Source organism: Lichenostomus cassidix, chromosome 4 (assembly GCF_008360975.1).
Source record: "Lichenostomus cassidix isolate B80296 chromosome 4, HeHo_3.0, whole genome shotgun sequence".
NCBI lineage: Eukaryota > Metazoa > Chordata > Aves > Passeriformes > Meliphagidae > Lichenostomus > Lichenostomus cassidix.
This window is the reverse complement of record NC_139484.1, coordinates 22642697-22655972: the sequence shown is the minus strand read 5'-3', so window position 1 is coordinate 22655972 and position 13276 is coordinate 22642697. Positions and strand designations below refer to the sequence as shown.

At 43.3% G+C, this 13276-nt stretch overlaps 1 long non-coding RNA gene across 1 annotated transcript; it reads right to left on the bottom strand.

Moving 5' to 3' along the window:
• Positions 1-9795: 9795 nt before the first annotated feature.
• LOC146438027 (uncharacterized) lies at positions 9796-11496 on the bottom strand. The gene is made up of 2 exons (XR_014852011.1): positions 11309-11496; positions 9796-10032 (listed from the first exon to the last, which is right to left on the bottom strand). It is a non-coding gene; the product is annotated as an uncharacterized LOC146438027 (long non-coding RNA).
• Between the last annotated feature and the right edge of the window lie 1780 nt (positions 11497-13276).

Genomic DNA, 13276 nt, shown 5'->3' with positions numbered 1-13276 from the left:
AGTGGGGCTGGAAGAACCACTCTTGAAGCTTATCACAAGTAAAACAGCGAGGATATTGTGTAGATCCCAAAATTTAGTGCCCTGTTCTCCAGGTCCCAATAAGTCCTCACACGGGCTGCAGCTCTGTCAGATCATAAACTTCTCATCTCAAAAAGGCACAGCAGATGCCTTTTGCCAGGGAAACTCTTCCTGCAACCATTCTTCCAGTCCATGGCTTGGACAGGTGTATCTTTTGTTGAGTTAAAAACTGTCTGGATGGCAGAGCTCAGAGAGCGGTGGCAAATGGGGTTACATCCAGTTGGCAGCTGCTGTTCCCAAGGGCTCAGCTTTGGGGCCAGTTCTGTTTAATGTCTTTATCAAGAATCTGGATGAGGGGATTGAGTGCACCCTCAGTCACTTTTCAGGTGACTCTTGTTCTCCGGAGAAGATGCAGAAATACATCCTTAGCCTTTCCACAGCAGGTGCCATGGGGGTTGGCTGGGAAAGTAGGGAGGCTTGGCAGTTTGCAGCCATCAGGCTTTTGTTTCTGCAGTTCTGCTTCAGGAGCTTTTGTAATAGTTGGACCTGTGGTATGAAACAGAGTTTCTGAATAGCATTTCTGGTGGTTTGTCCTCAGTTCTGCCTCTCCTCTGTCATCCAAATACCAATAATGAGGGTATGCTACCCATTGTACATTTTTAGTGTGCCTTTTGTTTACATACTTCCTACAAATACTAGGTTTTGCCAGCATGACTTAGATATTCCTCATTACATGGTGGTCACTTTATGGATATCTTAGTTTGACAGAATGGGGGGCAGAGCTCAAATTCCCAGAGAAGTTCTGGTGCAGGTACCAGCTGAAATACTTCTGCTCCTTTCAGAGATATGTTTTCACAGTTTAAGTTTACAGAGTGATTCTGGTTTGACTCAGGTAATCATCATCTGAATTCCTATGTCACAGCTGTGTTTGTGAGGTTATCACTGGTGTCAGATAAGGTCTTACTGAAGACCAGCTTTTAATTATCCCAGGTGCTGGCTGCTGAAAAAATATGGTCCCAGCTGGAAAGAATACAACATCTTCTTCCTTTGTGTTCCTTACCATTTGTTAGGGAGTGTGATTTTGGGGGTGTAAGGCAGAAATGAAAATTGGCAGCATGTAACCAGTATGAAAATGGGAGGTCAGAGTTAGGCTCAGAGTGCTTGGAGGAGCAGCAGAGGAGCACTTGGGAAGGCCAGCAGGTGTAGGGACACCTCAGCTGGCCCTGTTCCCCATGCTTGACTGTCACTGAGGGCCTTTCAATGTCCCAAATGCTTTGACTTCTCCTTCTTTTTTTTCTTCATTGTTTTCTTGCAACTGCTTTCGCCAGCCCTGAATCAAATGCTTAAGCGAGAGATAATAACTCATCCTCTGGTGGGTAGTTTTTTGCAGTTTGTGTTTTGTACAATTATAAATTGTATAATCTGAGCTCTCACAGCCAGAGCTTAATATATTTGACTTTATTGCTTTTTGTTTTATGGAAATAAATTACTGCTCACAATCTGACATTTAAATTAAAGGATCTGCACTAAATCTTGTGTGCCACAATAAGAAATTAAGAGAGCTTTTCTTGCTAAACAAGCAGAGCTGGAAGCCTCAGTCCATCAAGGACTCAGGTCCAATTAAACCAGTTTACAAAGGGGACAGCGTGTTTGGTCCATTCTATGCTTCAAGACCAGTCAGCTGCACCCTAGATGCCTATGGAGATGAGCTTTCCCAGCCCAGAGGAGGTCAGCTGGGGAGGATTACTCTGTCCATAGGATGTGCCACATCAATTTCTGAGGGGCTTAAGTCCCTGGTTGCTTGTGGACAGCTTCATGAACAGAAATATTCACACAACTCATGTGTGAAGTGACGTGACAGGGGTTCTCTGCTTGGAGCTGCAGCTCCAAGGCTTGCACAAGCAGACACCAAAACTGGTTTAGAAATGGCAAGCTTTTCAGAAATCACAAATTGGGAAGTGGAGAAAAGGCCTCTTGGTTTGAAAGCTGTTCCTCTGCCTGGGGGTAGTAATTTCAAGCGTCTCTGTGCTGCATGAAAGACTGAGATAGACTGTTTTGTGCTTCTACAGAAAATGCCTCTACCTGAGGCATTTGTGCAGTCCAGCCACTGCTGGAATATTTAATTAACCAGAGTATTTCATGTAACTCACAGTAAAATGTTGGCAGTACTGCAGTTACAGTTACATTAAAGGGCACTTTTATTTTTTTCTTTCTTTCCCTTACATATTTTAACCGTAGGTATGCTTTATTTTACACCAGCCAGGGTCTCTTTCACCTAAACAAGAGCAGCAATTTTTGTTCCCAAAAGTGGGCTTCACTGGCTACAGCCAAATCCCAGCTGTTGGAGAGAAATCCTGGAAGGAGTAGGGCCATTGTGAATGCACACAGGACCAGCTTTTTCTCTGCACCTGCCTGCCCTAAAGCAGCTTTTCTGTGTTAGAAGCCTGAATATGGCACAGCGTTTCAACTTAAGGAGATTGTACATTTCTAAGAGAAATATGAGTGAAAATGTATATTTTTCTGATTTGATAGAAAATCAGATTTTTTTTGTGGTGTCTGTCCTTCCTGGGCTTGAGTCCAAGACTAAATGTGAACAAAACTAAGAGCCAAGCTTTACTTGCTGTTTCCATGTGGACATAGCAACCTGGAGCAATCCTATGCATTTGGTGCCTTCAGCACCCTGTGAGGAAGGGACAAGGGAAGCAGGAAACAGAAACAAGAAAAACAAAATGGAGAAAAATGGAAATGAAAAGGTTAAGGAGAAGGAGAAGAGGAGGAAAAGGTGGGACATTATGCCACTGATAGAATTGCCTTACAATAAGTTCAATATTGGAAGTCAAAATAAGTTCAATATTTGAAGTCAACAGGGAACTGTATTTTAAATGTATGCAGGGCTAAAACTCAATTATTTTAAAACCTGAAGAAAACAAGCAGAAATATTTCAAATTCATAAAAAAACGGAAGGGTGAGTATTCTTCATCTGAATCTCCCAGTGTCTAATTCCCAGGTATAAAATAAGTGCACTAAAAATCCTATTTTACACTGTACAGTAATGCTTGTGAAAGTCTCAGGTAGGTATGATGGTTAAACATTGTACCAAACTTGTCTGTGCAACCTTAAACCCAAAATTTCCTCTCTCAGGAAGGACAGACTTTGCAGCCCCTACTTTTGTGTGCATTATGTAATAATTTGTATTGCAACTTGATTTAAAACAAGGAGTGCAATGTCCTTAAATTTTGATACCAAGCAACAGCTATAATTTCAGAGTTTTGGTGGAAAGAGGATCTTTAGGTTACATAAGACAGCACAATTAAACATGTCCCAGAGTGTTCTTGGGCAGAGAGGCCAGTGGTGAGGAGCAGCTTTCAGATTTGATTGTAAATCCTCTTCACTTCCAGGGCAGGGTAAAGAAAGCAATCTCAAGTATGGATGTGCATCCTCTGGCATTGCACCTGGGCATCTTTTAAGGCGGTGCTGGCTGGAATGGGTCAAAACAGTGTCAGGAAAAGTTTTATCTGTTTGTTGGGGCAGATAAGTGCATTCTCATGCCCAGGACTGTGTCTTCTCACTACCTGATGTGCTCACCTTGATGTAACCTCCATGTCTAATTGACCCAGGTCCTGGTGGTTTGGCCAGGGAGTTGTCCTTTAGCTTCAGTGAAGATGTTACAATTCTTTACTTAACATAGTACAAAATAATTTTCTGGAAAATCCTTTCTGTGTGCTTATGTGTCTTCTATTGGTGCAAATCAGTGGCACAATTCAGGAAAAATATAAAATAACCATTAAAAGTCATACTGGACCTGATATACAGTGTCAGGTAATCAGCACCACCAAATGGCATTGATATACTCTCATAAGAACAGAAGTGGTTTATATTTACACATTTCAAATGTCTAGCTACCAGTATTCAGCTTACTTTTACCCCACAGTGAATGCTGACTTCTTCACATAATTTCATCTCCTCCTCCTTCCTAAGGGGGAAAGAAAAACCCAATGTGCCTTAATAACAAATACCTGTGACTGGGAAAAAGAGTGTGCCTGGAATGAAATTGTTTCCTCCCCTGCCTTTCCTGTACAGTGGTCTGAAGAAGACCTTGCTGAGCTGCCTGCCCCTCCTGCTGCTGAGGCACTCCCTCGGTGCTGCCTTGGCTGCTGGAGGGCATCGGGAAGAAAGGAAACATCAAAAGTGGTCCAGGAGTTGACTTTGGGCTGTTCATCACTATGTGGGGCCACGGCAGGCTCTGTGGGGTGCAGTGGGATCTGCGGGAGGGATGGCTCTGTGACGTCCTACAGCTGCTCCAGAGGGGAACGGGGCATCCGCTCATGTCCCGCTAACTGCATTATCGCCTCATGGAGGATTACATATTCCAAATCAAATTCACCACGTAAATGGATTTTGGTGAGGTAATTCTCTTGTTTCCAAACACAAAACATAGGGAAAAGTGATGAAAGTTTGAGTTTGCTTTCAAATGCTAATGTACTTAAGAACAATAAAGTTTAAAATCTGAGTTATAAAGTGAAAACAGAATCCAAAAGGCAGTGCTTTCCCTCTCCAGCCGTATGCTTTGGAACACTTAGAAAAGATTTTGTTGCGAGTTTCTCCATCAACCACATCTGTGGATTGGAGCAATTCTCCATGGCTGTAACACCGAGGTAGGGGACATGCTGACCTTCCCGAGGGTGACCCCCTAGCGCTGGCTGGCTGGGGCAGCCCCAAACCTCTGCCTTGCCCCCAGCTGCCAGCTCTGACAATGGGCAGCAGAGCACAGCCCTTGCCTCTGGCATCCCAGTGGTCAGCGTGGCATTAGGGATCAGTGGTGATAATCCCTCATCCCTGCGGAGAAGGGAGGAGAGCAAAGGGAGAGCTTGGGGACTTTGTGACTTTCTCATATCAGAATACACCTTTTTTTTTTTTTCTTTGCGAGACTGTAGCAGATATTTTTATTTCTGTTTTAGGAACAAGAAATCTAGTTTTAGTAATTGGTGCCGCGTTGAAAAGAATAGAAAGTTGAGGCATGCTACAACTTTTCTTCAGAGCAAGTGATCTAGATCTAATCCCCTCTGTTTCATCTGAAAAAAACCACTCGCGTATCCGAACATAAGAGTAAATTAGCATGTGCCTATGAATACTAATGCCGCATAAACTCTACTTTAAGCCTTTAAAAATGAATAGCACCAAGATAACTAAATGGGAAGAGGCAAATTCAGAAAGAGCATTAGCATTGTCCTTAGGCACTTTGAAGAAAAACGTTTAACTTTGTATCAAAAATATTAAAATAAGAGGCTTTGCAAGCCTGAAAGTGACTAAAAGACCTTTGTGTCTAGGTTGATAGTTCAAGACTCACATTTTTTATGCCAGAGAATAGATACCAAAGGTGCAATTGCATGTGCAACTCTGTGTGGGGGTTAACATTTTGTGCTGTTTAACCCAATCCAGACAGTTTGTTGTGGTTTTTTTTTAAGGGGGAGAGGAAGCTTTCACTATAGTGAGTACTGCTTTTGCATTTTTTTGCAGATTTCTTGTGGGTGGGCTCAGTAGCCATGCAGCAACCCAGTAAATATGTAGAAAACAAGCTTTCACCTCTCTGATTTCAAAACAGATCTGGAGGTGGAGGAGAGACTGTGAGGGGGTCCTAGGGCAGAAAAGACCTGATTTAGCCACTGAACCATAGTGTCCCTAAAAGTAATGATCCATGTTTACCCTCTGGAAGGCTGCTTAGGTAAAATTAGAGCAATGGCTTTTTTCTCAATGGGAATCATGGTTATAGAAAAGTTCCAGAGCACATAACGAGGTAAAAAAAGCATAGGAAATATCACTGTTTCACACTCCTGAAAGGAAGAATAGCTAGAAATAGCTGGATTGGGATGGAAGTTTTGTTGGGCATACAGAATCCATACTCTTACCAACTCCGACAGCCATTGCATGTTGAGCAGAGAAAGAATGTGGGGGACAAGAGGGGAATGGGAGCGGAGAGAAGTGATGTCCCTGGTCTGAAGTCACCTACGAAGTCAGTAGCATGGGTAGGAATATGGAAATGTGGGTGTGCCTTCATCCTTTTCTTTGCTTATTTGAGATTCAGGACCGTCACGACTGTTGTGATCCAGCATGTGGGAAGGTGACACTCCCGTTTCCACTTAGGCACAATGCTGTGTGTGTTTCCCTTCCCTTGTCTTCTCCTCGTTCTCTGTGTTCCTTACATGATCTGTGGTGTTGTAAGTTTGCTATTTTGGATAGGGTGATGCAAGAAAATTGTCTCATCTCAGGCACTGCTGAGTATCTTGGGAGTGACTGAGGCATTCACCTCCTCTGGGCTGGTCCAGCACACCCCTCCCACACTTACATTCCAGTCCTGTATGTGGCATTTAGTGTCTGTGTGCTTATGAGACTGAGGAAAAATCAACCCCACCAGTCCAGTTAGGCGGGTGTCATCGTTAACAGAGGAGAATGGCTGCATCTCTGTTACTGCAGAGGAGAATTGCACATTGCTGAGGTCAGGAGCCGTGTGAGTCGAATTTCAATGATCTGCAGTAAATGCCGAAATAGATGAAGAAGCCCATCAAGAAAACTGTAGAGTAAACAACTGGGTTATCAAATGCTTCATAGGGAAGGAGAGAAAGAACGAGTGTGTGTGTGGGAACACGGAGTTGTGACATTGCAAGTGACAACGTTATATGCTCTGTCGCAACATTTTGTGCTCCTTTGCGCTGTTTTGTGCCGTGTCGGTACCTGTGACATCAAGCTGCCTTACTGGCAGGGTTTATTACTGGGGTCTGATTGCCCAGAGCGGGAAAATCTGTCCTTAGAAGGACAGGAGAAAAGAGGTCTCTTTTTTTCCTCTCCTCCCTGAGGGCTTTGCAAACAAATCTAACAAGATCAGTCCCCTGCCAATAAAACCAGTCCTGGCTGATACGCCGGCTTGCCTGTCTTAAACCGCCCCTGAGACACTTAACCTGCTGGATTGCCTTTCTGCAGACACCTGCCTGGGCAGCAGCAGACTAAACAAACAGGGATTCTCAACTGCACAAAACTTGGCCCCTTTCAGCGGGGCTCCCATCTGTTAAAAAGCCATTGTCTGAGCAAGTGTTCAGCTAGCTGGGGAGGCAACGCTCTTGCATATTGAGCTGCCCCTGTCCCCCATAAAAGTCCTCTTTAGCATATTCTTTTCTCCCCTGTTTCCATCGCCTGATTTATTCATTGGTTTCACCTCTTCTCCCCTCCCCCTGTGGTTCATAAGGAGGGCCTCGTTGTCTTCTGTACCTCGGGGGTCATGTCTTTTCAGTCACCAGGACAATACCCGCTGCTGGCATCTGCTTCCAGATCCAATCAGCCATATTGTGATCACATCCTGCCAGAGAATTGTTCCTTCTTTTGCTCGGCTTTGTTGCCAATTTCATGCCATGTATTGCTCCATGTTTTGTGCTTCATGAAGCTGTCACTGGCATAAAAGTGGCCTGACCAGGGTCGTAGTAAAAGGGGTGGGAATGAAACATCCACCGAAATGTTGAGCAGGCCACCCACGGGCCCCACGCAGGCAGGCAGGCAGGCACACACACATGCAGACATGCAGCAACATACACAGCATCCCACCCTGTGGAATTGCCATCCCGCTGAGCTGCTTTATGCTCTGCTGAAGGAGCGGAAACTTTGACGGGGAGCTGCGACTTTTTTTTTCCCCCCTAGTAAAGATCAAAAGCAGAAAATTTTCTTGATATTTCTGGAGGATCTTGGCTGCCTTATAGCAGATAAGCTTTAATTAGCCCTGAGCACGAATCACGGAATTGGTTACTCAGGCAATTGGAAATGAGTCTGAGTTGTTAGATGGTGTCAGAGGGGAAAAAATACCCTTTAGAAAGAAATCTTGTGGGAAAATTGTATCAGTGACACCTGTCATTCCAGCCTTTTGCTTGCCATTCTGAAAGCCCTTCTAGAAGTTTCACCAAGGTCTACTGAGAATTGTGACCATCCTCTTTAATCTGGACTTGCATGTAGTTTACTGAGGACTGAGTCTTATGATGCTTTTAATGCCCACAAGACAGAGCCGCAAGCCCAAATTGCTTAGCAGAAGAAGCTGAGCCCCTCTGTGAAATCAGAAGTGTGCTTGCATGATGGCAGAAAATTTGGCCCAGTATTCCCTATGGCATAATTATTTCTTTCCTCGCAAAATATCTTGAAGTTAAACAGAAGTGAATTACATGTTTGTTTAGACATGAGTAAATAGAGAGTGTAAACCTCTCTGCTTTGTTCTTGGTTTTGATTTACCTTTTTGCATGTTTGTTTGTTGTGTGTGTTTTTTGTGATGTGACAAACTCATCTGATGCTCTCCTGTGTACCCCCAGCCTCCATTTGGCGATCACTGGGAAGGTTTGTCATGTTTATTTCCTGCCTGTCAGAGCACCCAGTAAACCTTGGGGAAAGGGCTCATCCCTTCCAGAATTTAAAGTGAGTCCAAGCAGGGTCAGGGGACTTCTCGGCTCTCCTTCTAAAGGGGAACTGATTCCCCATTTCCTTTCTTTTGGCTCGCTGCTGTCAGTTGCATTCACACTGGGTACCACCTTCCCATGCTAATAACCCGATGGCAATCAATAGAGCTGTTCATGGAAGGCAGAGAAAGGAGAGGGATATGCTCACCCCCCTCTCTCTGTATGCCATGGTGCTTGACAAGTGGGTTGGGGAGCAGGGACAGGCCCAGGCTTCCCAGGAGTGGATGCCAGGCACCAGGCAGCTCCCTGCATGGAGCCGGTGTGAGCTCCTCTCCATGCCAGAACTTAGTCCTTCTCTGAGATTCTGATCCTTCTGGCCCAGTTTGTACCACACAATGATTCCAATGAGGGGACCCCACCTTCTCTCCAAAAGAGGAACACCTTGTATAAAGGTTATGTAGACCCTGTGATCCCAACCCTCTGTTAGGGAAGCCAATAGGCAATTAGATACCAGGTGCAAAGGCAAAAAGATTGTGGTCTGGGAGTGTCTCCTCTGGAATTGGTGCTTCTGAGGTAAAACCCTGGCAGTACTGAGAACTTCAGTATCTTGGGATTGTCATGCACAGGCTCCCCATCTGCAGAGAGGCACAAGCAGGAAGTGTGTGGGAGAGGAGAGGGAGAGAAGAGGAAGGGGAGAGGAAGAGGAGAGGACTCGTCCCCCTCTCAGTACACTCCGAGAAGCTGCCTTCATGATTCTCACAGCCTCTCTGGAAAGTTTCCTGGTACAGCCTATAATTCCTGCAGCAACCCAGGGTCCTCGCTGTGTACTCACAATTTCTTCTCCAGCACCCAGCTTTTATTTATATTTAAAACTGAGCTTGAGCACTCAGTGAGAGAGGCACTGGAAAGAGTAGGAAGGCAAGAGGCAGCTTTGTGAGAGTGTGTGTGTGTGTGAGCGCGTGTGTGGTGTGTGCATGCGTGCGTGTGTTAAACAATTTCATGGACATCTGTCATGCACAGTTAACTTTGCATTGCTGCATTTTAAGTTGTAGGCCCAGGCTTGACCGTCAGTGATAAAGTAGCTGGCAGTTTTCAAAAAGCCGCTGGATAACAGAGCATGAATCATAAAACACACTACTGTGTAGCAATATCCAAGTTCATTCAATGCAATGAAACCATGCAGAGGACCTTTATTCCCAGCTAATTATGTGGAAACGCCTAAGACAATAAAGCATCTGGTGGTCTTTCTTCCCCATTTCAATTTTTCTCAATATTGTGACAGGAGAAAGCATTGTGCCTTTCCCAGGGTAGTTGCTGTGAAGAGGAGTAAAAGCAAGGGTCAGGGAAGAGCAAATAGATGAATTTATAACTTTCTTTTTATTTATTCCTTTCTCATTGTTTCTCTGGAGACTCTTCCTTCAGGGCTGTATTTTCAAACCACTATTCTCACTACACTCAGCCTGAATACTTTTTTTTTTTATAATACCACCCAAACTGCCAGGCCCCTCTGTGTTCACTGTCTTTTTTCTCCTCTCTTCCCCAGATGCATCCAAGAGTTGAAATCCAAGTCTGTGATCTCTGCTGTGATCTCCTAGGTATTAAAACAGAACCAAAAAAATTAGAAGCCTAGAAACAAGTTGTGTTTTACTGAACAGGGAGAGAAAGTGTTTAGTTTGGAGAGTGTTTTCAGTGAGTTTGGGACTTCTTCTAACACAGGATCCACGACTCTGTCAGGCTTATTTTCTGTATATGAAATGCAAATAAATTTTCTAACTCAACAGTGAGCAATCAAAAAAACTTAAAATAACCTCATAGCAAATGATTTCTGCATTACAGCTTGTTTTTAGGTTATCAAATGACAAAACCTTTAAACTCTTTCTCCTTTGGCTCTCAGGCTATGACTCTCATTAGTGAATATTAAAAAAAGAAAACTCTCCTAATTCTTTAATTCAGAACAAAGCACACAAGCTTGATTTTTGCTAGAACACCCTTCTTGATCAGACTATAGAATTATTTCCTTGTGGGATGAAGGCTGTGAGAACAAAAGGAAACAAATTAACCACGTTCAGTGTGTGCTAAGAAGGGGATGTAGATTTTGAGAAAAGAACAAAAGAATTATTTCCCTAGCTGCAAATGAGGTGTCTGACTAAAAGTAATACTTTGTGAGTATTAAAATCTTGGTTTGAATTCTGATGATTACTCTCATCTTGTGACAAAAGCTGCAGGAAGAGTATGATTTGGATCATTGCTCTGCTAGGACCTCACCTGCCTTGGCCAGGTGTAGTGAGGCTACCTGGAGCTTCCTACATAAGGAGTGCCTGCTCTAAAATGTTTAGTAAATGCTAACAAGGTATTAGCAGGCAGCTTATTCCATACCGAGACAAATCTTTCAAAGGGATAAAGAGTGAAGAAGCTGAAAACTCAGCTTAGACCCACCTCTTCCTTTTTTTTTCCTTTTGCATTGCAGTATTTTACAGAAGAGGCAACTCAGTGTTAAAGAAGTTTAAAAGAAAGAAATAATGAAATTGGAAAGAGAGAAAGGTAAACCATTTTCCTAATTGGTTAATACATGGGATCTTTCCTCAAGGGTAAATATTCCATGTTTCCAGGCTGTATCCTCTGTTTTGGGCACTCTCCACTGCCACTGTGATATTTAAAGACTGTGCAGCAATCAGCAGTTTAGCTTCAAAATACACAGAAATACTTTTCACCCTCATGCTCTAAGTATTTGCAGTTTGTACAGCACAGAATGAAATTCATCTTCACTATGAGGAAATGAACCTCAGAAGGGAGCTGTGCTAGCAGAGACCAAAGATACTGTGAGATACAGACAGGAGAATATTTGGACTAAGAAGACTTGTACTTACCATGGATTATGGGGAAGTAGAGGTGGAAGTGTCAAGGAGCTCCTGATAGACAAAATGCATGGCAATGCGTGGAGTAAGTAGGAGGAAGCAGGAATGAGTTAAGAGGGAGTGCATCTGATGGGTACAGCTCGAGGCTGAATTTCATCCACTGCCACAGTAAGGAAAAATTCCCATGGTGGTGGTGTATTCTTAACTCCTGAAAGGACATGACTACATTAAAACTCCTACGTCTGGGAAACATTTTAAGCAGTATCTAAATTTTAAATAGGAAGCCTGGGTCGGGGGGGCTGTAGCACAGCTAAAATCACAGATTCATTGAGTGCTGCACTCAAATTTCTGCTATTTGATCCCTTGCATTAAGTGTAGGTCAAATCACGCTGTCCTTTCCTACTTTTTAGGTTTTCAGCAAACAAAATAATAATTATGGCCCTAGCTTTGACATCTAACAGTGAGTGTTACCATTAATTTGCTTCTAATATTTCAGTTGCTTTGTTCAGTGAAAGAGTTTGTGATTGACAAATACACAGTCCTGTTATTAGCCTGCCTCTCCTTCACACATAGCAGTCAACCAAAACAAGGCTTGAAATGTGAAGCAGAGAGAAACATAAAAAATAAAAAGGGACAAGTGAAACAAAAAGCAAAAGAAGGAGAAAATAGGCAGAAATGATCCAATGAAGCTCAAGGATTTGCCAACTCTGCAGGCAGATCAGACTTCTTTTCTTCTTCTCAGGCATTCACATAAACATCAACATTTCTTCCACTTGCCTTCGCTCTTCAGAGTGACACCAGTGGACTTTTGATAAAGCCACAGGTTCATGTGGCACATCTGTCTTTTATTTGTTAGTAAGGGCAAACACTTGTGCAGGAGTAAAGTTCTGCACTTTGGCAAAAATCAAATATGCTGTCTTCAATAAAATATTTAGTGTTGCCTTTCAGCATAAGGTTTACAAGCACCTGAAGGTGTGGTGAATGTGTTACAGCCTTGAGTGCATGTACAGCCGTGCAAACCATAATCTAGAATTGTCAGGGAAGAGAAGGTTGGAAAAAGGAAAAAAAAAGATGAGTACATTTGTTGAGAGCCAAGCATACGCAGATAAGATTGGGAAAGAAGGGAAAGGGAAACAGCTATCTACACAAATATTCAATTTTAAATTGGAATGGTAATATCCCGGAATTGCTAGAATTTCACAGCTGGCTGCAGCACGGTAAAATGTGCATATCTGAAAAGGTCACATTTCACAGTTGTGCTATAGAAAAATATTCACAAATATCTGTGTTATGTAACAGGAGTTTCAGCATTAGAAGTGTGTGCAACAGATGCATGCTCAGAAATGCCAGTGTATACCCAGAAATGTTTTTCTGACATTCCTAGCATTAGGAATAGCGCATCAGGAAGCTGTGACCATAAGCGACAATTTTGCAGTGGAAAATGCAGGTGCACCAGGTTTTGTGTGGTTTCAGCAGCATGCTGAGTGGGAGCGCATTTCTGCTAACAAACCCGTTACAGCCTCCCTGGAGAACTGAATCCTAAATGTGTTTCTGTTTCTGCTCTTATCCTCCCACTGCTCTCTCTGAACAGTTAAAGGATTCGACTCATTCATCCCCCGCTTTGTCTCCCAATCCACATCCTTCCCAGCAAGCAATTATTATTTGTTACTATATAATTTTTTGTCACATAGATTATTGTCCTAATTACAGTCCCTGCCTGGGACACTAGGGTGTAGGAGTCGGTTTGTTGACTAGAGTTGTCCTCAGGTGATTATTTCAGTGCAATGTATTTATAAGGCTTTTTGAAGCCGCTCCAAAGGGAAATGAAAACTCCCCAAACCTGAGCCAAATGACATTATCTTCTTTCAGCGGGCTGAAGAAGGCAGCTTAGTCTTAATTATTTATGACTGAGTGTGTGGAATACCTCTGTGGTGATTATACACTTCTCAGTTCCACAGGCAGCCCCTGACAGGCAGCATC